The following is a 22,511-nucleotide window of genomic DNA, read 5'->3' as shown; positions in this document are numbered from 1 at the left end:
TAGCTTTCTTTTCATAGCACATCACACACACACACACACACACACACACACGCATACAACATGCAACCTAAGAACAGAATAGATGTGGTAAATACATCAGCAGCACAGGTATCTAAATAACTAAGTCCGTCTTTAACAGAGGACCCAAGGGGTATAGTGCATGAACAGGTAACTAGCTGGGAACAGAAAATAGAGCCCATCAACACAACCATAGAATCTGAAGGAGGAAGGGAGCTTGACAGAGAGAAAATAGCTGGACTTAAAGTCAGACCATTAGATCGCTATGTTATGTGAGTAACGTTCCCTCTGGGTCCTCAACTGTCCCTCTCTGCAAAGCAATAGGATGAGGCTGGATGGCATTTAGGTCTTCTTTGAGTTCTAATATGTTCATTCTATGGCTGTAACATAATCTGGGTCAATGCTGCTTCCTGTTTGCCCTCTCATTCAGCCTGGCTGGTCCTGGACGAGGATGTTCCTGCTCCCTTTACTGTCCATCCACCCAGCCTGGAACACACGCACTGTTAAGATAGAAAGAAGGAGCCTGAAATGGAGACAAGATTACTCTATTTGTCTTAAGCAAATCCTATCACCTCTGTGAGCCTGCATTGCCTTTTCAGTCAAATGACGGCCGTCTGAAGGGTATTCAGACGGGCTAGTGAGTGAAGGGATCTCTACAAGCCCTTCCAGCTGTTCCGATGTAACATCCCATAAAGAAGGTTACTTTTATTTGTGTACTTCTTTCAGCAGTCTCTCCCATACTCAAAAACCTCTGGTGACTCCCCATTTTCATAAATGCCAAACCCAAAAGCCACTGCCTGTCTTTCAGAGCACCTTTCAATCTAGCAGCAGTTTTCTTGCCCAAACTCGTTTCACTCTATATTTATTTCCCACCATCCCTCACCTCAAACTCACTGGTCCAGCCAGGTTTTTCCACAAATCCACGTATCCTCAATCCCAGTTTTCTCCCCACTCCCATGCTGCTTCTTTATTCACGAGCCTGACACATGGTAGGCCCTCAATACAGGTTTGTGACTTGACTGTCAAAGCATTCTCTCTCCCATATCCAAACCTCATCCCAGTTTTCGAGGAACAGATTAGGCCTTACCGCAGCTGTGAGGCTTGCCATGGTGTCTGTGAATTGCATGATCGTGCTCTCTAATCTACAGAATTTATGATGTGACACACTAGTTAGGACTGACGGTCATGACCTCTTAATCAGAACTACTCCTTATGAGTAAACATTCTGAAGATGAGTAGCAAGACTTCTATTTCTTTATAATTACCACATCACCTAATCCCACACCGAATCCTTGGTAGGTACTCAGGAAATATTAGAATGATAGGCTGGGAGGTGCTCCAAGAATATTTCCTAACCAGGATGAATATCATTGCTGTTGTACAATCTCCACTTGGCAAAATGCACATCTTTCAAAAGGAAATTCAAACGCCAGTTCAATGTGGCCTTTTCTCTATCCTGCTAGGCAGAGCTTGGCTTTTCCTTTCTTACAAATGTGTATCGGTACTTCTCTCATTGTCATAACTATTTGTTTATAAATCTGTCTCTCCACCTAAACAATAAATTATTTTCCTTGAGGAAAATAAAAAAAAATTACTTTTGTTATAATTCCATGCCCAGTACCATCCCCATGATATACTAAATGCTTAATAATGTTGAATGAATGTATAGATAGTATGCACATACCCTTTAGGAAAACAGTCCATTTTTGCTTTACTTTCTCTCTCTCTGAACTTGGTGAAATCAATTTTTGACAACTTGAGATGAAGGACTAATATGAGGCTTGGCATCCACTTTGCAAGATTATGATCTAAATTGCATACAGAGTTAAAGGATAGAATTATCCATAGGATTATAATATTTTGACAAGTCTTCTCCACTGTGACCTTTAGTAGTCCTGGATGGCTATGCATGGATACTGCACTGTCTGGCTTTTGAAATCCACATTAAAGAATCGTTAAGTATTTAAAAGTCACCATTAAGAAATTAAAAGAGTTAATGTATTAGAAAGTATAAAGGTTTTACTTGTTACAATATCTTCTTGTGGGGTGGTCCACAGATTGTGCTAAGATATAAATTGCTTCTTTTAACACCACACGTGTACCTCTCATCGTTACTATCTACTTTGAACTTTGTTTGTTTGTTTATTTGTTTGTTTGTCTGTTTGTTTTAAGACAGAGTCTCACTTACTGGTGCCCAGGCTGGAGTGAAGTGGCATGATCTTGGCTCACTGCAACCTCCGCCTCCCATGTTCAAGCCATTCTCCTGCCTCAGCCTCCCAAGTAGCTGGGATTACAGGCGTATGCCACAATGCCCAGCTAAATTTTGTATGTTTAGAAGAGACAGAGTTCCACCATGCTGGCCAGGATGGTCTCAAACTCCTGACCACAAGTGATCCACCCACCTCAGCCTCCCAAAGTGTTAGGATTACAGGCACGAGCCACTGCACCTGGTCTGTATTTATTTTTTTAAAGATAGTGTCTCTCTCTGTCACCCAGGCTGGAGTGACAGATCATAGGCCACTGAAGCCTCAAACTCCTGAACTCAAGCAGTCCTCCTGCCTCAGCCTCCCAGGAAACTAGGACTGCAGCTGTGCACCACCATGCCCAGCTAATTTCTGTTGTTGCTGTTGTTAGACAGAGGGTCTCACTATATTGCCCAGGCTGGTCTTGAACTGCTAGCCTCAAGTGATTCTCTGGCTTTAGCCTCCTGATGAACATAGTTTATTAATGTATTACTTATATTCTTTCTTTAATGCATATCATTTGAGAGCAGGGATAGTTTGAGACATGTCTTTCTTCTCTGTAGCACCCAACACAATAATTTCTGTGGGTCAGAAACTGTTTCAATAAACAGTTACTGCATGAATTTATTAAAGACCATATTCCAAGTCTGGTTTAATATTCAAGTTTAATGCTTAATATTCTGGTGAATACTAGAACTGAGCAATATGGCAGAAATTACTCTTATCACCATGTCAATAATGAATGTCCTCTGCCTAAGCAACCAGTTTGTTTTACACAATCATCTTCGTGAATTATATTACCACTCTCATTACCACCTGTAGCAAGCGTGGGGGATTCAAGATACAATTTCACATTCAAAACACCATCTCCTTCTTTTCTACCTTTGTTTTCCATTTATCTAACTTTTCCTATTAATTTAAATTTAATATCATTTTACTATATATAATATGCATCTTTGTAAGCTGTCTTAAATTACCTTCAGACCAAACAGGTCCTCACGAACATAAATAAACAGATTCATAGATATAAAATATAAATGAATAATAAAATAAAATCTGAAATTTTCTTGATTAAAACTAATTCTTCATTAAAATTATTTTTACATTTGCTATTGATAAATTTATTTAAATTGTTATTACTGAATCACAACTTTAATTACTCTATAGATTGTTCGTAATTTTGCTTATGCTTAAAAGGTAACTTTTGCTTTCCATTTAGTCATCTGGCCTTATTACTACACACTTCCAACTTAGCTAGAGGCTAGTGGGGAAAAAAGAATGAAAAGATGAATAATTGTCTTCAAGACAACCTTTGTATTTTAAGAGCTGGGATATACAATACTATGATCAACACATACAGCACTTACTATGGGCCAGCATCATATCATACTAAGAACTTATCACCATTGAATCCTAACAACAACTGTAAGAGATGACACTGTCATTATCATCCCATATTAGAGATAAGTAAACTGAGGAACTCAGGCATTTGGTAACTTTCCCAAGATCATACCACAAGTACATGACAGAACAAGTATTGAAACCAAGGCTGGCTGGCTCCAGAGTTGTGCTCCTAAACACTTTGCTACACTGCCTCAACTATGCTGTCTCTTCCGAGTCCTTAACATTGAAATCTTAGCTTCCAGCATTGTTCAAGAACTACTGCAAGTAATAAGAGGTAAATGGTGAACAGATGATCAGTTATGCCGTTGCAAATAAAAGACAATTGCCCCCACAAATCCCACTGTTCTTCTTAAGATGACATTTCCCAGCACTTACCGCTCCTAGCCAAAGCATTCATGGATGATGCTTTAATATAAACTTTGTGGATTTTAAGAAATCCAAATGCTATTTAAGTGAAAGGCATTGTGCAAAGGGGGAATTTTCTTTCACTCTCAGTGGCAAAATTATTCATTGCCTCCTGCTATTATGAGTCATCTGTTGCTCCAGTCAGTACTGCCCAGGGCTTTATTTGCCATCTCTGTGTTTGAGCTTTGAAATGAGGTTATCGATTTATGATCAGTGTAACTCCTGGCTGACTCCTGGATGTTAAGATACAATAACAGAGAGTTTTGTGGAAAATCACCAGCTACCCTTGAAGGCCAGATCTACATCTTGTTCATTTTTTTGTCACTCCAACATCTAGCACGTAATAAACACTCAATAAATATATGCTGGATGAGTGACTGGTTTCATAAATTCCTCTATGGCTGTAGACTTTAAGTTTCTAATGGATAAAGACTCTGTTTACCATCTAATATAGGGCTAACATTGAACAATACAGATATGATAAAGTGAATGAACTACTTAGAGTTTTAAGAGAAATGGAAAGAAGGGTTTACGTCTTGCTGAAGTCCTATGCCAGGAGACACATAAAAATAAAAGTTCTGCCAACCACAAAAATTTATTTTAAATCCTATGAATCCTATTTCATAAGGAACCAGCTACTTCATAATTCATTAGCTAGAGATTTAACTTTTGTTATTTCTTCAGTGACATAAAAAGATATTAAGCTTTCTCATATTTCCTATTTTAAATCTCCATCACCTTAAATATATAGTGACTCCCAGGTATAAGAGGTACCGGAAAAATAAAAGACATAATATATTTATCTGGGAGATTATTTAAAAGATTTCTCTTCTTCTGTTTTACTGTAAAGGGCCAATTGTGATGCCATTCACAGGTTTCACTGTAAAAAGTGTGAATGAGGTGAGGGGAGAGAGTCCCAAACAGCCTGGAATGGAAATTCAGAAATATCTGGCTTTGGCTTTAGAAGAACCTGCTGTCCAGTATGGTGTTTCTGTTCATCTAGTGATTTACATGGTAGATGAGGAATCTTCTAAAACATTGCAAGATATATTCCCATTTGAGGATTAGATCTATGCAGAAATGAACAGGGGACTGGGAATGGCATGGAGAGAAAGCAGCCAAGGTGCCAGGAGAATGTGGCTGAATCTCTGAGAGAAAGTGTGAGAAAATGTTCTAGAGAGGAAGGAGAGAGGCCTGACAAGCCAGCCTCAACCGTAAGGCCGAGCAGGAGGAGGAAGAGGGGTCAGGAACACCAGCTGGTCCTGGTGCTGCCTTGATACCTCTGCCCCATGAGTGCTGTATCATGAGCTACACCGTGCTCCCCAGCACCACCGAGGGGTCCACTTAACCGGGTGTGACCACACAGCCAGGAAGGCCTTCCTTCTCACTTCCCAAAGGACTGCCAGCTTGTGAGCCATGAGCACTAAGCGCTTTGGAGCCAAGCTGTGAGGTCAGATTTGCTCTCCAGCAGGGTGGAGGCTGGGGAAGCAGCAAGGGCACTGGTGAGGAGAGCCCTCAACTGGATCTGTGAAGGCACATAAAGTTACCACTAGGGGCCCACAGAAACATCAAGGATGAACTTTGCAGGGATTGACATGCCTGTGTGAATGAGCTGAGCCTACAGCCGACAAAATGTTCGTTTATCCACTGCAAAACTCAGGCTTAACTCTAAATATGAAATCACCTGAGCCCATATGCTGGGGAAAGCTAAACACATTCAATTTATAAATTATTCTGTAAGAGAAAATAGAAAAAAAATATATAAATTACTGTATATTTTTAGGCCAGGTATGGTGGCTCACGCCTATAATCCCAGTGCTTTGAGAGTAAAGGTAGAGGGATCAGTTGAGGCCAGGAGCTCAAGACCAGCCTGGACAACATAGTGAGCCCCCATCTCTACCAAAAAAAAAAAAAAAAAAATAGCTTGGTGTGGTGGCACGTGCCTATAGTCCCAGCTCCTCAGGAGGCTGAAGTAGGAAGATTGCTGGAGCCCAGGAGTTTGAGATTGCTGTGAGTTATGATCATACTGCACTCCAGCCTGGGCAACAGAGCGAGACTCTGTCTCTAAAACAAATAATAAACATTAATAATTTTTTTTTTGAGATGGAGTCTCACTCTATCGCCCAGGCTGGAGTGCAGTGGCACAATCTTGGCTCACTGCAAACTCCATCTCCCAGGTTCAAGCAATTCTCCTGCCTCAGCCTCCTGAGTAGCTGGGACTACAGGCCCGTGACCCACGCCTGGCTAATTTTTTTGTATTTTTAGTAGAGATAGGGTTTCACCATGTTAGCCAGGATGGTCTCGATCTCCTGACCTTGTGATCTCCCTGCCTCGGCCTCCCAAAGTGCTGGGATTACAGGTGTGAGCCACCGTGCCAGGCTTAATAAATCTTTTTAAGATATAAATCACTGTATATTTTTTACTGGCATCATGCTTTATGGTTTCATAAGCTTCTCATTTCTTTCTTGCAACCACCCTGGCAAAAACAGTACAGGTATTATCCTCATCTAATAGCTGAGGAAACTGAGACTGAGAGGCCAAGAGATCCGACCTCGATCCTACAGCTCATGGGGTGCTAGTTGGGGTAAATTCGAGGCTGTCATTCCAACGGGGAAGTACAGAGACGAACTCCTCCCAGCACAGATCACTCTCCAACGTGAATTGTGATGTTTGTTTCTTCTCCTTTGTTTTTTCTTCTCTTCTCCTTCTCCTATTTCTCGTCCTCCTTCTCTCCCCTGACAGGTGCCAGGGATGTCCTGCCAGGAGCATAGTGATTCCTTGCAGGAAAAGATGGAGAGAGATACAGAGGGGGAAGGATGACAAAAGGAAGAGAACAGGACAGGCCTGGCAGCAGCTCTCCCCACCTCCTCTCCTCACTCTGTGCTCTTTAAAAACACTCCCTGAGTCATTTTCTTTTTAAAATCTCATTTCACCCGAATGAGTAAACACAATTAACCAAATGCAGTCATGTACTTATTGAATAAAGAAAAGCCGTGGCAGCTTTTCTGGAAAAAAAAACAAAAAAACAAAACAAAAAAAAAATGCAGCAACCCATTCTCCAGCCAGCAGTAACAAGGACTTAGAAGTGTAAGACTTTTCAGTATGAAGTGGGCTTTTGGCATTTTTTCCTGTCCCCTCCAGTGAGGGAAATGCCTTCTAGCTGATATTTCTGTCTTAGGAAAAAAGCAGAGAAAATGAAGATCGCCAAGACAGATAGGTTGGAAGAGGAAGCTTGGCTCCCAACTACTGTAGTGAAAGGCTTACACTGGGGTCGAGTAGAGTCCTTTTAGTTTCTGAACAGTAGAAACCCATTCCAGTGCTCCCTGATCAGGCCGAAGCCACCTGCTCCTCCTCCCATCGCACATGTGATGGCACCTACCCTGTAATAAAGTCAGAAGAGTTGGTTGCATAAGCCTGATTAAACAGTTTGGACAAGCACCATGAGCTTTGGGGAATGAATCAGAGCCAGCCTTTGCCATTGTTCTTCAGCAAATTCCATTCCTCAGAGATTTATAGAGTGCCTGCTACCTGCAAGGTGCTATACTGTAAATTAAAATTTTAAAGGAATTCTTGCAACCTCTAATGCCTTTAATGGATAACCCCTGCGCAGGTAGAGTTACTCTTGTTATCAAATGATGAACTGAGGCCCAAAGAGGTTCTGTAACAGTGATGAGGTAGAGGAGTCTCTGAACCTGTGAGAAGAAATGCATTGCAGCCCTGGCTTTCAGCAGGCCAGTGTAGGAGCGGTGCAAGTCTTTCAACCACTTAGCCCTCAGTTCTTCAGCTATAAAGAGAAGGAGGGTTGGTCGGGTGCGGTGACTCACACATATAATCCCAGCACTTAGGGAGGCCGAGGGGGGCCGATCACCTGAGGTTGGGAGATTGAGACCAGCCTCACCAACGTGGAGAAACCCTGTCTCTACTAAAAATACAAAATTAGCCGGGCGTGGTGGCGTATGCCTGTAATCCCAGCTACTCAGGAGGCTGAGGCAGGAGAATCACTTGAACCCGGGAGGCGGAGATTGCAGTGAGCTGAGATTATGCCATTGCACTCCAGCCTGGGCAACAAGAGTGAAATTCCATCTCAAAAAGAAAAAAAAAAAAAAAGAAAGAAGGAGAGTTGACCAAATGATCTCTACAAAGATGTCTTATGGTTTGTTTTTATCTTTTGTAGGTAATATTTATTGAGTACCTATTATGTGAAGTGAGTACCCATTTACACATATTGATATTTTTAACATTCTATGATTTCTAAAGATCCCATACATTTAAAGTAATACTATATAAATAGTATAAGGAAACTTATTTAAGTGGAAGAAATAAGGGAAAAGTGAACAGTACTTTCTTTCCTTTCTCAACTGGTGTTTCTTTAAGCCAAAATTTTGTCTCACCTCACCGTTCACTTTTAGTTTTATAGGGAATTTGGTGTGTGAGCCAGAACATCAAGACTTGTAGAGTAATTTTTGTTGTTATTTTAGATTTTAATGTAAAAAATAGTTACAGAGAGAAGACAATTTCGAGTCCATCCTAGGGGTGCCCCAGAAGGTTATACAAGCTTTCAACAAGTAGAAACCAAACATTCACTCTTTTAAAATTCCATTGTATACAGGCTTTATGATGTATATATTGTTCTCAGCTGTTACTGTGTATGGTCTGTTGCAGTTTGCATTTGGAAAGTATTTTTATAATTATTTTGCTGACTCTGGTGATAACCTTCTAAATTAAGACTCAGCCTCAGTAATGGATGTTTTGACCCCACTTGCCAAGTCCACAAGCAGGAAATGAGTGAAGACCTCTGGTTGGAAAAGAACCTTTCTGTGTGTTTCTGGCAAGTAAACTGTCATCACATTTAATTGAGATTTGAGAAATGGGTAGCAAAACAGCAGTGAATGATGGCATTTGCAAATTAGTTGAAGCCAAGTGAATTTTTGCCTGGAGTGTTCTGACTGAAAAAATAAATATAAGAAAAATCAATGTTAGCAGAGAGAATCTTTCTTGTTTCCCTACTGATTTTCCATGAAGTAAAGTGCACATGTTTGATTCAGCTTAGAAATCACTATCTTTTTTTTTTTTTTTTTTTTTTTGGCCCTTTAAGGGAATCTGTCAAATTTCAGATGAGATGTCGTAGTAGAAACAATCTTCGAACTTACTGTACTGATCAAAGTAATGACTCAACCTGTATCTTCCCCTACTCAGCCCCGATATAGATTTTCCTTTTCCAAGGAATGATTGCAAACGTTTCTAAAGAAGTAGAAAAAAAGCTTTTCAATTTTCCTCCCTTTCCACTGTGATATGGACTAAATCATCAATACCTATTTCTGCCAGTAATTCACACTCAAGGTTATCAATGAGCTTACGCCAAGCTCTGTTCTCAGCACATTCTTGTTGTGCTGTTATAAAATTTAAGTATGTGAGGTCAGTGCAAAAGTAACAAACAGTGAAAGAATGTTACCTAACAAATCCTTTATTCTAAACATAATCATCTATAATATATATGTCTAGAAATCTGTAATAAGACAGTTCTCTCTATCCCCAGTGCAAATGTTAAGATTGGTTAGATTTTTAGAAAATGTGCCATATAGTTAATATTAATCTGTTTTTGAGAGAACATTTCATATTTTCCAGATAACTCAGTATAGTGTTTTGGCTTTATAATTACTTTAAATCAGCCATATGGAAAGATGATTAAGAACCTGTTTGTCTTTTCACATTTACATATACATACAGAATATGTATACATATATAAAAATTAAAATTTTCTCTGATCATTCTCTAGATCAGTAAGTTACAGTAAATATTAAGCTTCACAAAGTAATGGGATTTTTTTCTATACCTAGTTTGTTCTTGATTCCAGTGATAAATAAGGAAAGAGATGATAATCCTTGTCATAAATGACAATTGATCTTTTCTTCTTTTCTTTTTTTTCTTGAGACCGAGTCTTGCTCTGTCACCCAGGCTGGAGTGCAGTGGCACAATCTCGGCTCACTGCAAGCTCTGCCCCCGGGTTCACGCCATTCTCCTGCCTCAGCCTCCCAAGTCGCTGGGACTACAGGCGCCCGCCACCACGCCCAGCTAATTTTTTATTTTTTTTATTTTATTTTTTTTTTTTTTTTGTATTTTTAGTAGAGATGGGTTTCACCGTGTTAGCCAGGATGGTCTCAATTGTCAATCTATGGACCTCGTGATCTGCCCACCTCGGCCTCCCAAAGTGCTGGGATTACAGGCGTGAGCCACCACGCCTGGCCTCTTCTTTCTTTCTTTCATCTTTCTAGCTTTCTTTCTTCTTTTCAAGGTCTGTGGCTAGAAACTAGAATTTTAGAATCAACATTTCCACTAGGATTCTTTTTAACTTTCCAGCTTTTACATTGGATAAGTCTCTTTATAAAATCAAAGGTGTTCTCATTTAAAATGAAGTTTATTTCCAACGCTGACATAAAAGGTCTCACAATTTTCATTGCTATTTTCAGCCATGGAGCTGCAATAAACCCTTCTAAGTTTGTGTGCATAACAGGTATGCAATATAGTCATTTCCCCTACCATCAACAAAACAGAAAAAGAAAAAAGGGTTTCAGGAAAAAAAAATGAAACATGTCTCATTTTTACAGGTCAAAAGTCATTTTCATCCCCTGAAAATGCTTTGAAAGTGGTCCAGATCTCAAATTACCATAATTTTCACCTACCCCTATGTAAGAAAAGGGAAGTAAAAGCAAAAGGAATCATAAACACCTCAGTGCAGGACATTCTTACTTTCTGTAGAATCTTTGCTGTTTCCAATTCCTACATGACTTCCCAGCACTTCTGCATCACTCTTCCCCTTATTCTTCTCTAACATGGTTCACATTGATTTTTTTTTTTCAATTCTCTGCTGACTGCACAGTCTGAAAATGCTTTGACCTTAAAGTCGAGGTCAAGTTTGCATTCCTGGAGTAAACAAGAAAGAAAGATGGAGAAGAGAACTTAAAAGAAAACCATTTGACCAAGAAAAACTACGGAGCAAAATATGTATCCTATGAAAAGGGATAAAATAGTGTCTTTCTTCTGAGGGTTCTCTTTTTTTCTAAATTTGGCATTCAAGGTGAGAAATATTAATATAAACTACCAATGAAAGAAGAGAAAATTTTCCTCAAGTACTATTTGTGTGGAGACTAGTCTGGCATTAACCATTGCTATCACTATGTAGAATAATAGATCTGTTAGAATGAAACTTCTAACCATACTATTATGCTCGGGTAGTATACTGGAAAAGCAAGAACCGTACACTATGACTCCAAGAAAAATGGAAACAAATTAATGCTGGAAAAATACATTTAAAAACCCACAAGTTTGAATAATCTTCTAAAATTGTTTTAGGTTTGAATAAAGATTTTATCTCTGTCTCAGGGTCTAGCTACAGTAATCTGACTTAACTGCTTAAAAAGATATTACATCTTGAAACATTCATAACTTTTATAACAAAGGCAGAAAAACAATCACATTTATAGGAAGATATTTTTTCTTTTTACATCCTACTCTGAACCAAAATTCTGACACAACTAACACTAAATGTGGACATCCAATGCAAGATTAACTCAGTTGAGTATCTGGGAGACCCTTTTTTTTTTTTTAACAAAGTCCCTCCACTGAAATATTGTGTCATTGCAAAAGCCTTTTCATGATCCAAATTTTAATTTAATGTGATATTATCCAGGAAACGGTTTCAGTAATAGGTTTGTGTTCACATGGACTACCTGGCTTGGCTTAGACGTTTGTCATAGAGTATGTGGTACATCTCTATCCGTTGGAAGCATGTTTTTACTTGGATTAGAAACCTACATAGGATATTTGGTGAATATTATTGGTGCTTACCTGAAGTTCATTGCCTCTTCTTTCTTTTTTTAATAGAACCTAATTTTGTCCAGATATCCATCTTTCCTTCTCATAGTCATGAACCTCAACTCCAGGGGTAGCCTCATTGGAATATAGATTTACTCGTTGGTCTCTATTTCCCTTGCCAGTAGTTAATTCAAGAATGGACATGCAATGTAACTGTGGACAATGAGACATGGAGAGAGGCTGTCAGAAAAATTTGAGAAAAAGAGAGAAGCAGCCAGGCGCAGTGGCTCACGCCTGTAATCCCAGCACTTTGGAAGGTCAAGGTGGGAGGATCTCTTGGGGTCAGGAATTCAAGATCAGGGTGGCCAATATGGTGAAACCCCGTCTCTACGAAAACACAAAAAATTAGCCGGGTGTGGCGGCATGTACTTGTAGTCCCAGCTACTTGGGAGGCTGAGGCAGGAGAATTGATTGAACCCAGTAGGCGGAGGTTGCAGTGAGCCGAGATTGTGCCACTGCACTCCAGCCTGGGTGACAGAGCGAGATTCCTTCTCAAAAAAAAAGAGAGAGAGAGAAGCCTGAGAGTGACTCTTTCTTCTTCTCCTGGGTATTATTGCCCATAAGTACACGGTTTAGATCTGGCATAGCCTTCTTGCTACCAATCTAAAGAGGAAACTAGCTCAAAAGATAGCAGCATGAAGAAAAATTTTGTGTAAAAACCTAAATGTCATTGAGTCACAGTATCAACCAGCCCTGAAATTCACCCAACATGAGTCTTAGCTATGGGAGAAGTTATTATTGTCATCTTAGATACTTGGCATCTGAGATTCTATTCTTTGCAGCCAGTAGCAGGCTAACCAATTTCTCTTGGCTTCCTCCAATTGTATCCACCTTCCTGGCTTAGGCCTTTCAGAAGAAGAGAGAGTCCTAAGCAAATGTGTTTACCCTTGATTTTAACTTGAAACTTTCTGCCATTAACATGGGGAACAAGATAAATTTATAGAAATAAAAACAATATGATTTAACAATACCAAAACATTAATATCTGAAATGTCTCTTGGAGGGGTTGCTTCATATGCCTGGCAATGTTGTCAGTGTCAGGCTGACGAGTAGAGATGTGAACGACAAAGCATTTAAATGATCTGTGTTGTCATTTTTTTCAACACGAGCTCACACAGATGATGGTCAATTTAATAAATCAAGTTGGACAAAAAAAATTCAGTCTGCCTCCATGACCTTTCTCAAACCTACTGTCAGAGTTTTCTTCTCCCCTCAATGACCTCTTGGGCAGATCCACAACTTTTTGCTTACTTTCAAGTACTATAGAACTTATTTTCAGGAACTAAAAAACTCTAACCCAATAAGACACCAAAACTTCAATTTCTTCTTGAAATCAATGTTTTTCCTCCCCAGCTCAAGTGCATTTGTGTCTTTCTTCATTGTCAAATGCCCCTGTGCAGGACAGACGTTCCAAGAAACCTTTTTCATGAAGTACCTCTGTTAATTCTTTGGAGACCCTTTCAGGGACTCATACATTTAACATTTCCTGATGCATGCAAAACACTCTCTCGTTAATCTTTTTAAGACCCTTGACTCCCGTACCGGAAGGTACTTGGGATTCCTTCATTCCAGCAAGCACCCCTCTTGGTGTGAAATGGTGTGAGGCCCTTTCAAATAACTTGCACTAACTTGCATAGTGCTAGCTGCCCTGCAGGAAAATGAACACATCCTTCTCCATCATGTTCTGAAACTTCAAGCACTGCTGCCTTTTGGCCTCACTCTGTCATGCTGTGCATCTTCAGCCACCTCATACCTGTGATTTCTCCTGCAGAGTCAGGCACCAGGCCCTGTGCTGCCTGCACTCAAGCACTGCCTGGCCAAACACTGAAATTGTTAACCACATGTGCCCATTGAACACTTGAAATGTGCTAGTCCAAATTGAGATCTCAAAGCCTTAGTATAAAACAAAACAAAATAAAACAAACACACACACACGACACACAGCAAGATGTCTCATTACTAATTTTTATATCAACCCCGTGATAGTATTTTGGATATATTGGCTTAAATAAAATGTATTAGTAAAATTAATCACCCGTTTCCTTTCACTGTTTTTTAAATAGGCTACTAAAAAATAAATTACATGTGTGGCTCACATCATATTTCTATTGGCCTGCACTTCTCTAGAGCCTTGGAAACAAAGAGTGCCCCCAACCAGAGCACTGGCATTGCCCAGGAGCCTCTTAGTTATACAGAGCTTAGACTGGCAGTAGCGCCCAGAATTGTCATTTTAACCAGATCTCTAGGTGAAGTTCTGATGTAGGGTAGAGGTACTTAATCGGAGGTCTGAGCACTCATGTTGATTCTTAAGAGTCTGTTACCAGTTCATGACAAAATAAGTGCAGGAATTAAGAGTACTATTCAGAAATTTTTATAGCAATTTGATGTTACAATACAGAGTATGTAACCTCTGAACATCGTGTTCGTTTCATTTTTCTAAAAATTCAGTTCTGGTAAATCTATAAACCTGTCCATGATGGATTGGAAATTAAAACAGGTTGGTCCTTTATTACAGAAAGTTTGCAAAGTCCTGCTCTAGAGGGCACCCTTCAAACTCTCTGAGGAAATTTCTCGAACTCTGTAAGATGGCAGTATTCCCTGCTAGTGAAACTCCCTGTCCTCACCACCTTTGCTCCAGAGGGTTTTCCCCCAAATTCCTCCCTTGGATCAAGACGAAGTCACATAACAGCTTACCCTTCCGTGCCACAGTGCTCTCTTTTCCTGCAATTTTCTTCCCAGGCATTCTTTGGAGTGACAATATTTGATGATTGGCCAACACCTTAGCACATCCTATGGGGAACATGTCTAAGTACCTTTCTTCAGAATGTACAACGCAATTGTCACAAGTTGCCCTCAGTTTTGAAAGTTAGCCCAAATTCCAAAGCAGTAGGAAAGTTCCCAGTCTGTATCCAATCAAGGCAATGACTCCCAAATTTTCTGGGGAACTTATTTTGGGCTCTGGCATTTTCTGTTTTGTCTTTTCCTCCGTCAAAACACTCCTCCAATTTCCCCACATGAGTTCAAGTAGTCTTGGCAATCAATCCTAATTTGAAAGTTTTAATTGGAATAATATGTAATCTTTCTTAAATATTATACTCTAGGCTTCTTCTACAGTTTAAGGAAAATCTTGTAGATGTGCCCAACACATTTTATTAAGATACAGATATATGTAACTCAGTGCATATTACATATTCCTGGTAAATGGAAATTTAAACCTCTTTTTTGGTCAATTTAATGTCCACAAGCAGTTCACCATTTAATCTTATGGCTTATTTTGTATAAACAAAGTCTTCTTTATTAAATGAAGAATCACTTTCTAATTTTCAGTTTTAACAACATAATCACAGATTTCCATGCACCAAATTTATTTAAAGAAAAATACACCTGAGTTTTCAATTTATACCCTTATTAGTATTTTATTAATAGTTTGAATGTTAAGTGGCAACCACATTCCAACAACCCTGAAAAATTCATAATTTCTTTACGGCTTTTAAGAGCTTTGCTTCTTGCCATGATCCTTTCAACAGATTTATAAGTGTAAGCAATTCAATTTTTTAAAGAAAGTAATGGATATTTATCGATTTCTTAATATGCACTAGGCACCCTATTATAATGCACTCTTTTGTACTAAATCTACAAAAATGAATAAAACATGTCCTTCTCTTGTGGAACTCAAGAGTCTGGGCGATGAGACAGACTCCTACACAGAAAATACAACACAATGTCAGGGATTGTAAGACAGTATTTTGTGCAGGATTCTGTGGGGGTAGAAGGAAGGGGCCCTTAACTCCTAAGGAGATTAGGGAAAGGCTTCCTGGGGAAGATGATGCCTAGAACTAGAACTAGAAAGAATCATAGTAGGTTTTTCAGGTTAAAAAAAAAAAGTTTGCAAAACTTTCAAGGCAGTGGGTACTGCATGATTAAATATTCAAAGGCATGAAACAGTCTAAAAGTTTTCAAGCTAAGTAGGTTAAAATGAGGCTGAAGAACAAAGAGAAACCAGGTGATGGAGACCCTGAATGTTACACCTAGGAGCATGAACTTGACCCAACAGGTGTCGCAGGCTGTGAAAGTGGTTCAAGCTTGTAATGCCATAGTTGCCCATTGATTTCCCTTCTGGTCTAATTTTGCAATGACTTCCATAGAAGATCTTTAATATAAACCTTTGTTGAGTTCAAGGCCACATATAGAAATCAGAAAGAATGATAGTGTCAGTGAAACAAGCAATACATAAAAGAAGCAGGAATACTCTCTAGCTCCCTTCATGAGTAAGATAATTGCCTTAACTGTTTATGGCACTAAGATCCATTTTCATATGGCATTCTATTTTCTAGAGCAACTTTGTGAAATACATTAGGCAGATATCATTTTTTCCACTTTAGTTGAGAAAATTGCCACCAAGAGAGATAAAGTCAGAACAGTAGTAAATGACAGAGGAAGAAGATGGAATCAGGTCTTTAAATTGCAAATTCTTTGCTCTTCTCCTTCACAAGGAAATGGAATCTATGCTAATGAAATTCCTTGCCAAATTTAAGAGGTGATTGTTGATAATGAATGCCATAGGTAACATTACCCTGACACACATGCTTTGTAAATTTGTCTAAACTAAGTTTGCTATGTAAATGATACTGTTAATAATGATTAAAAACTAATAATTTATTGAGCACCAGAAAGTGACTATTTTTCTTCCTTTGTTAGCCTTTTATTCTACACATTTTCCTCTAAGAATCGCTTTAGCTACATCTCACAAATATTGATATTTTGTGATTTTATTATCATTTAGTTCAAAATATTTTCTGACTTCTCTTGTGAGTACTTCTTTGATCTGTGGGTTATTTGGAAGTGTGCTGTTTAATTTCCAAATGTATGAACGTTTGCTTGCTATCATTTTGTTACTGATTCCTAATTCAGTTACACTGCGGTCAGGGAACATACTCTGTAAGATTTTAGTCTTTTCAAATTGATTGAGATTCCTATTAAGGTCTGGAATATGATCTAGGTGAATAGTCCATGAGTACTGGAAGGAATGTGCGCTCTGCAATTATCAGGTACAGTGTTCTGTCAATAGTGATTAGATTCAGGCAGTTGATGATGTTCAGATCTTGAGTATATATAGTCTTCCTGAAGTTTTGGTCTGCTCATTCTGTCAATGAGCAGAAATAATTACTGAGAGAAGATGTCTAGAACATCCAACTGAAATTCTAGATTTATATGTATTTTCCTAAAGTTATGTCAGGTTTTTACTTCAGGTATTATGAAGTTCTTTTGTTAGATACCTACACATTTAAGAGTTTTATGTCTTACTGATGAATTGGGCCTTTTATTATTGTGAAAGGATCCTCTTTACCTCTGGTAATAATCTTGGTCTGACAAGATTATTATTATGACATGATAATCCACTCTGTCTGATATTAATATAGCCAGGCCAGCTTTCTTATGTTTACTTTTGGCATGGGTTATCTTTTGCTATGCTTTTATTTTTAGTCCATGCTATTGCCCTTACTTGCAACATCCACTGGGGATGTAGAGAGTTGGAAAGAGTGCTGCTCCATCTTTAGCGCAGAAACAACAGCAACAAAGGACATATGTATCATTTCCAATGCTATTTACTCCATTCCACAGTCCTAATTTCATTTTCTTCAAGTGGAAGAACTTCCTTGAGTATTTCTTACAGCTTAATTCTGCTGGTGACAAATTCTCTCACCTTTTGCTTTGTGAAAATGTCTTGTAATGCAGGTCCACTAAAGATGAATTCTGAATTCTCTCAACTTCTGCTTATGTGAAAATGTCTCCATTGCACCTTTAGATTTTATTTTTATTTTTTAATGACAATAAGGAAATAATAAATGTATGAGGTAATGGACATGTTAAATACCCTGATTTGGTTTTACACAATGTATACATGTATCAAAGCATTACACTGTACCCCATAAATATGTACAATTTCACCTTTATTTTTGAAGGATATTATATTAGTTTTCCATTGCTGCCATAACAAATGACCATGAATTTAATGCCTCAAAACAGCAAAAATTTATTACTGTATAGTTCAGAAATCCAACCTGGGTCTCACTGGGCTAAAATCAATGCATCAGCAGAGCTGTGTTCTTTCTGGGAGCTCTAGGACAGAATCCATTTCCTTGTCTTTTCAAGCTTCTAGAGGCCACCTGCATTCCTTGGCTCATGGCCATCCTCAAAGCCAGCAATGTCGCATCTCTCTGACCTTTCTTACACAGTCACGTCTCCCTCTAACCACAGCTGGGATAGATTCTCTTCTTTTAAATACCCATGTGATTATACTTGGCCCACCAAGATAATTCAGAATAAATATCCCCATCCCAAAGTCTGCAACTTTAATCACATCTGCAAAAGTCCCCTTTGTCAGGTAAGGTAACATATTCACAGGTTCTGGGGATGAGACTATGGTGGACATTTTTAGGGGAGGGGAAGGGGGCATTATTCTGCCTATCACAGCATTTAATCAGAGTATGAAATTTAAAGTCTCTGATTATTCCCCTCCTTTCAACACTTTTAAAGTGTTATTTCATTGTATTTAAGTCCCCACTGTCTGAGAAAGCAGCTATCTTTTGTATCACTGCTCTTTCGTACTAATAATTACTTTTCTCTTTAACTTTGGTTTCCAGCAGCTTGAATATGACATGCTTAGGTGTGGTTTTATTTGTAGCTATCCTTGTGCTCAGCTTCTTGGATTTATAAGTTGGTATGTCCTTTAAAATGTAGGTATTTTTTAGTTTCTACTTTTCAGATACATTTTCTACTTAATTCTCTTTTGCCTCTTTCTCTGGGATTTCAATATCCACATATCTTACACCAGTCAATATTGAGACCAGTCACTGAGACCACCACTCTTCTTGGCTCCTCCTCCCTGCCCAGTGACAAGAAGGTGCCCCCAAGGGAGAAAGCAGAGCCCATCGTGGCACTGACTTCCCAGGCTCTCAATACTACATTGATTGTTTTCTAATGCCTGGAAAAAGTTACCTCGTGTATTTTGCTCGGTTTTATAGTTGCTTTTTGGCAGGAGATATGGATTGGTACCAGTTATTCTCTCATGGATGAAAATATACTTTGCCAAGAGTAGTTTTTAAAGAACAGTTTATAAGCTGGTCTTACAGCCAGAATAGGAAATCAACTTTTCTCTGACATTCTTACCATTGGTTCAATTCACCCAAGCCATCTTTCCATTTCATAACATTGACAGGAAATGTAATAGATAAGTGTAGGTTAAAGATTGTTCTAAACATGTAATTTCATGGCAATATTAGATGAAATTTTTGCAGATTTGTATACAACTCCAGTATCAAAATTATTTATCTTCTTTTTATTCCAAGACAAAAGATGTTTTTACAAAAATTTCTCATAAACAAATTTAGAGGCAACCACATTGTTGACACATCTCATCTATAATTTTGCTCCACCAATCTGGCAAAGTACCTGTACTTCTTACTGTAACCAAAAAGACAAATAGATAAAATGCAGTGCTCACATTTCAGATAGCTTACAGATGCAGTAAAATATATATATATAGAAAGAAGTCAACAATATAAAGTGAATTTATCCAATTTACCAAACACCATTACCCTTTCCAGCTACTGTGACCTCTGACTCAACATGCAATTGTTAAGCATCTATTTTTCACAAACCACAATGCTAGGGGCTGTACCATGTATGTGACTAGATTCTGCCATAGCCAGAGAACAGTCTTTAAAAACAAATCTTAGTTTGGATACTAGTTTCACTGTAACCTAGGAATTTAACATCCTTGGGCTTTCACTTTTAGCTCTTGTAATATTAGCTTAAACATAACTACCCTGTATGGTTGTGTAAAGTTAAATGCAACAACTTCACACCAGCACCCCCTTTCTACCCACAATCCCCTAGAAGTTATGATTAGGATAATTATTTTCAGTCTGTTTCCTATTGAGTTCTAGCATTCCTCTTAAGTAGCTCTTGGGATGGCAGAATATATAGACACTGTTTAAACCTTTTATCTCTTTATTGTATTCTGGGTTGACATAAATATTTTTAAAATAGACTCCAGCCTTTTATTTATGTATTTATTTATTGAAAAAGACATTTAAGCTGAGTGCAGTGGTGCACACTCGTAGTCCCAGCTACTCAGGTGAGTGAGGCAGAAGGATCACTTGAGCCCAGGAGTTATTTGAAAGTTAGCCTGGGCAGCATAGTGAGATGCCATCTCAAAAAAGAAAAGGAAAGAAAGGAAATGTACTACTTCTCTCACTATTATTTGTGTCTCTCTAGAAGCCAATACTTGGAGAAAAGTTAGAGATGAGGGATAATAATCTTCTTCCTCTTCCCCTCCATTTCAGTCTCTCTCACCTCTTTTCTTCATGGATGAGTAAGCTCAGAATTCTCCCTTCAACATAGATGCTTTACAGAAGCTCCACATGGAGTAAATGGGGAAGTAAAAATTGCTGCAAGAAGAAGGTATGAGATCAGACCATATTACCCAGCGTTAACAATAAAGTTTAACACATTTCTATGACCTGTGATATCTTTAAATATGTCCATAGACACCATTTTGGGTGAGCCTACAGCCAATTTGACTACAAAAAAATGAGGAAAGAATTATTATCTCCATTAAACAAATAGAGAAGCTGAGTTTTCATGGGACCTAGAGAAAAGAGAAAATAGAAGAGAGAAGGCATTTTGCTGTCTCGCAATTGACATTCTGTTTTTGGCCTATCCACCAAAATATACACCAATCAATTGAAGCATTATTAATGCATTATCAACACCAGGAAAATGCTAGAAATATGTATGTCAGATGAGTATTTCTCATTGTATTTTAAATATTTATCATCAGACTGCAGTATATTCAGTTTCTTCCTTTCATCTCTCCAGAACGAGAATTATTCACAATAAACTTTACCTTTAAATTCTTATTTAAACAATTGAGTACCCCACAACAGTATTTGTTGACACTTCTCTTGAGCTATTTTCTTTCTACTTCTCCATGTAACTCAAAGCCTATTAAGAAAAAAATTTGAGCCAAAATCCTTAATTTAACAAAGCAGGTAAAGAATGAAAATTGTATCGTTCAAAACAACAATGATCAAGCAACAAAGAACCCTCAGTCAGAGTTCAGAGGATGTTTATGCACTAAGAGGAAACGCTGTCTTTGGCATGAAGAGGGGTTATTGAAATGATCTAATTTCAGACAAGGTACATAACTGAAGTTGTAGTCCAAGTTTATTGTAGTTCCGTATCTTTTTAATTAGGTAATTTTAAGTTTATAGTTTTGAATCATCAGGGAAAAAAATTGCAACATAGTCCGTTTAGAGTCAAGGCATGCTGCTGACACATTCAAAAAGTCCTGAACTTCATAAATAAACACTGCCAATGTTTATTTCAAAACATCTGAGAACAAGGAAACACAGTGACTCTCTGAATGCTTCAGATTGGAACTATTTGTGCTGAGTCATCATTATCTGTGGATCCCTTCTGAGATACAGTGGAGTGTGTTCAGTATCTGCCAAATGCACAGATATGAATAATTATGGAAGGAGAATCTCATTACAAAACTTTTTTCTACCTAAAATGCCACCAAAAAAAATCTGGAAAAATAATTTTCTCTATAACTAGGTAAAATGGCTTTTACTTTCAGGGCTCTTAGAAATAACTTTTTCAAAGAGAAAACTCATATAAATTGAATCTGGAATCTTGTTTCTTTATTTCTATTACATTTGGTGAGAAGGTGTTTTGTTTGTTTTGTTTGTTTGTTTGTTTGTTTTGGACTTGCCATGACTTTATAAATTAAGTCTATAAGGCTAGCTTCTGAGGTTCTTTCTCTACCTCATAGAAACTGATTCAATGGTTTTCACCAGGTAAATGGTGGGGATATTTTGACTTCACCGGCCAAATGACTGGACAATACCTTAGGCTTGCTAATGGGAAAACAGCAAACAATTTTCTGTTAATATGTGTTATTCCACAGGAAAAGATTATGAAAACTGTAACATTTGTCATTCTATAGCTAGTGTACAGTCTCACAAATATTATTAGCATTAACTCTCAGAGTTTAAGCAAATATTATATTCATGTCCAGGAATAAACAGAAAATAACATTGTACACATCCTGAAATTTTCCTTTTAATGAGTTGTCCAAATTGTTCTCAGAGGTTGGGACTTGAAAGCAGCTTATGTGATTTTCTTTCATTTCCTTCATGCAATTCAGCATTCCAGAAACATTTATCATCAATTAATATGTGACAGACCCCATACCAGGCCTCGGGAGTGGAGAATGGGCTATGATCGCTGTCATTAAGATTGTCATTATCTAGCAGATAGAAACAGGTTTGTAAAGAAAAAGTTAAGTATGTGTGATAAATCCATAAGATACAATGAGGATTCAAAGGAAAGACATTTTTGGAATGTGCTAGTAGAATCGTTGACTCTCAGTAGAGTAGGTTGGATTTTTTCTTGATTCTTCAAATAAAATTATTCTTCTATGACATTCTCAAAAAGACTAAGTTGGAAATAATTTTAAAATATGACAAACTGGAACAAATATTAAAATTTTAGTGTTAA

The 22,511-nt window shown here is 38.1% G+C and overlaps 1 long non-coding RNA gene across 1 annotated transcript in view; it reads right to left on the bottom strand.

Moving 5' to 3' along the window:
- The window catches only part of LOC139361763 (uncharacterized), an 87,855-nt gene extending 73,096 nt beyond the window's left edge, over positions 1-14,759 (bottom strand). Inside the window, exon 1 of the long non-coding RNA XR_011619375.1 lies at positions 14,637-14,759. This is a non-coding gene — a long non-coding RNA (uncharacterized lncRNA). The remainder of the gene's footprint in view (positions 1-14,636) is intronic.
- Positions 14,760-22,511: the final 7,752 nt, after the last annotated feature.

This window comes from Macaca nemestrina, chromosome 2 (genome assembly GCF_043159975.1).
Source record: "Macaca nemestrina isolate mMacNem1 chromosome 2, mMacNem.hap1, whole genome shotgun sequence".
Classification (NCBI taxonomy): Eukaryota; Metazoa; Chordata; class Mammalia; order Primates; family Cercopithecidae; genus Macaca; species Macaca nemestrina.
Note: the sequence above shows the minus strand (reverse complement) of the source record. Positions and strands in the feature narration are given on the sequence as shown.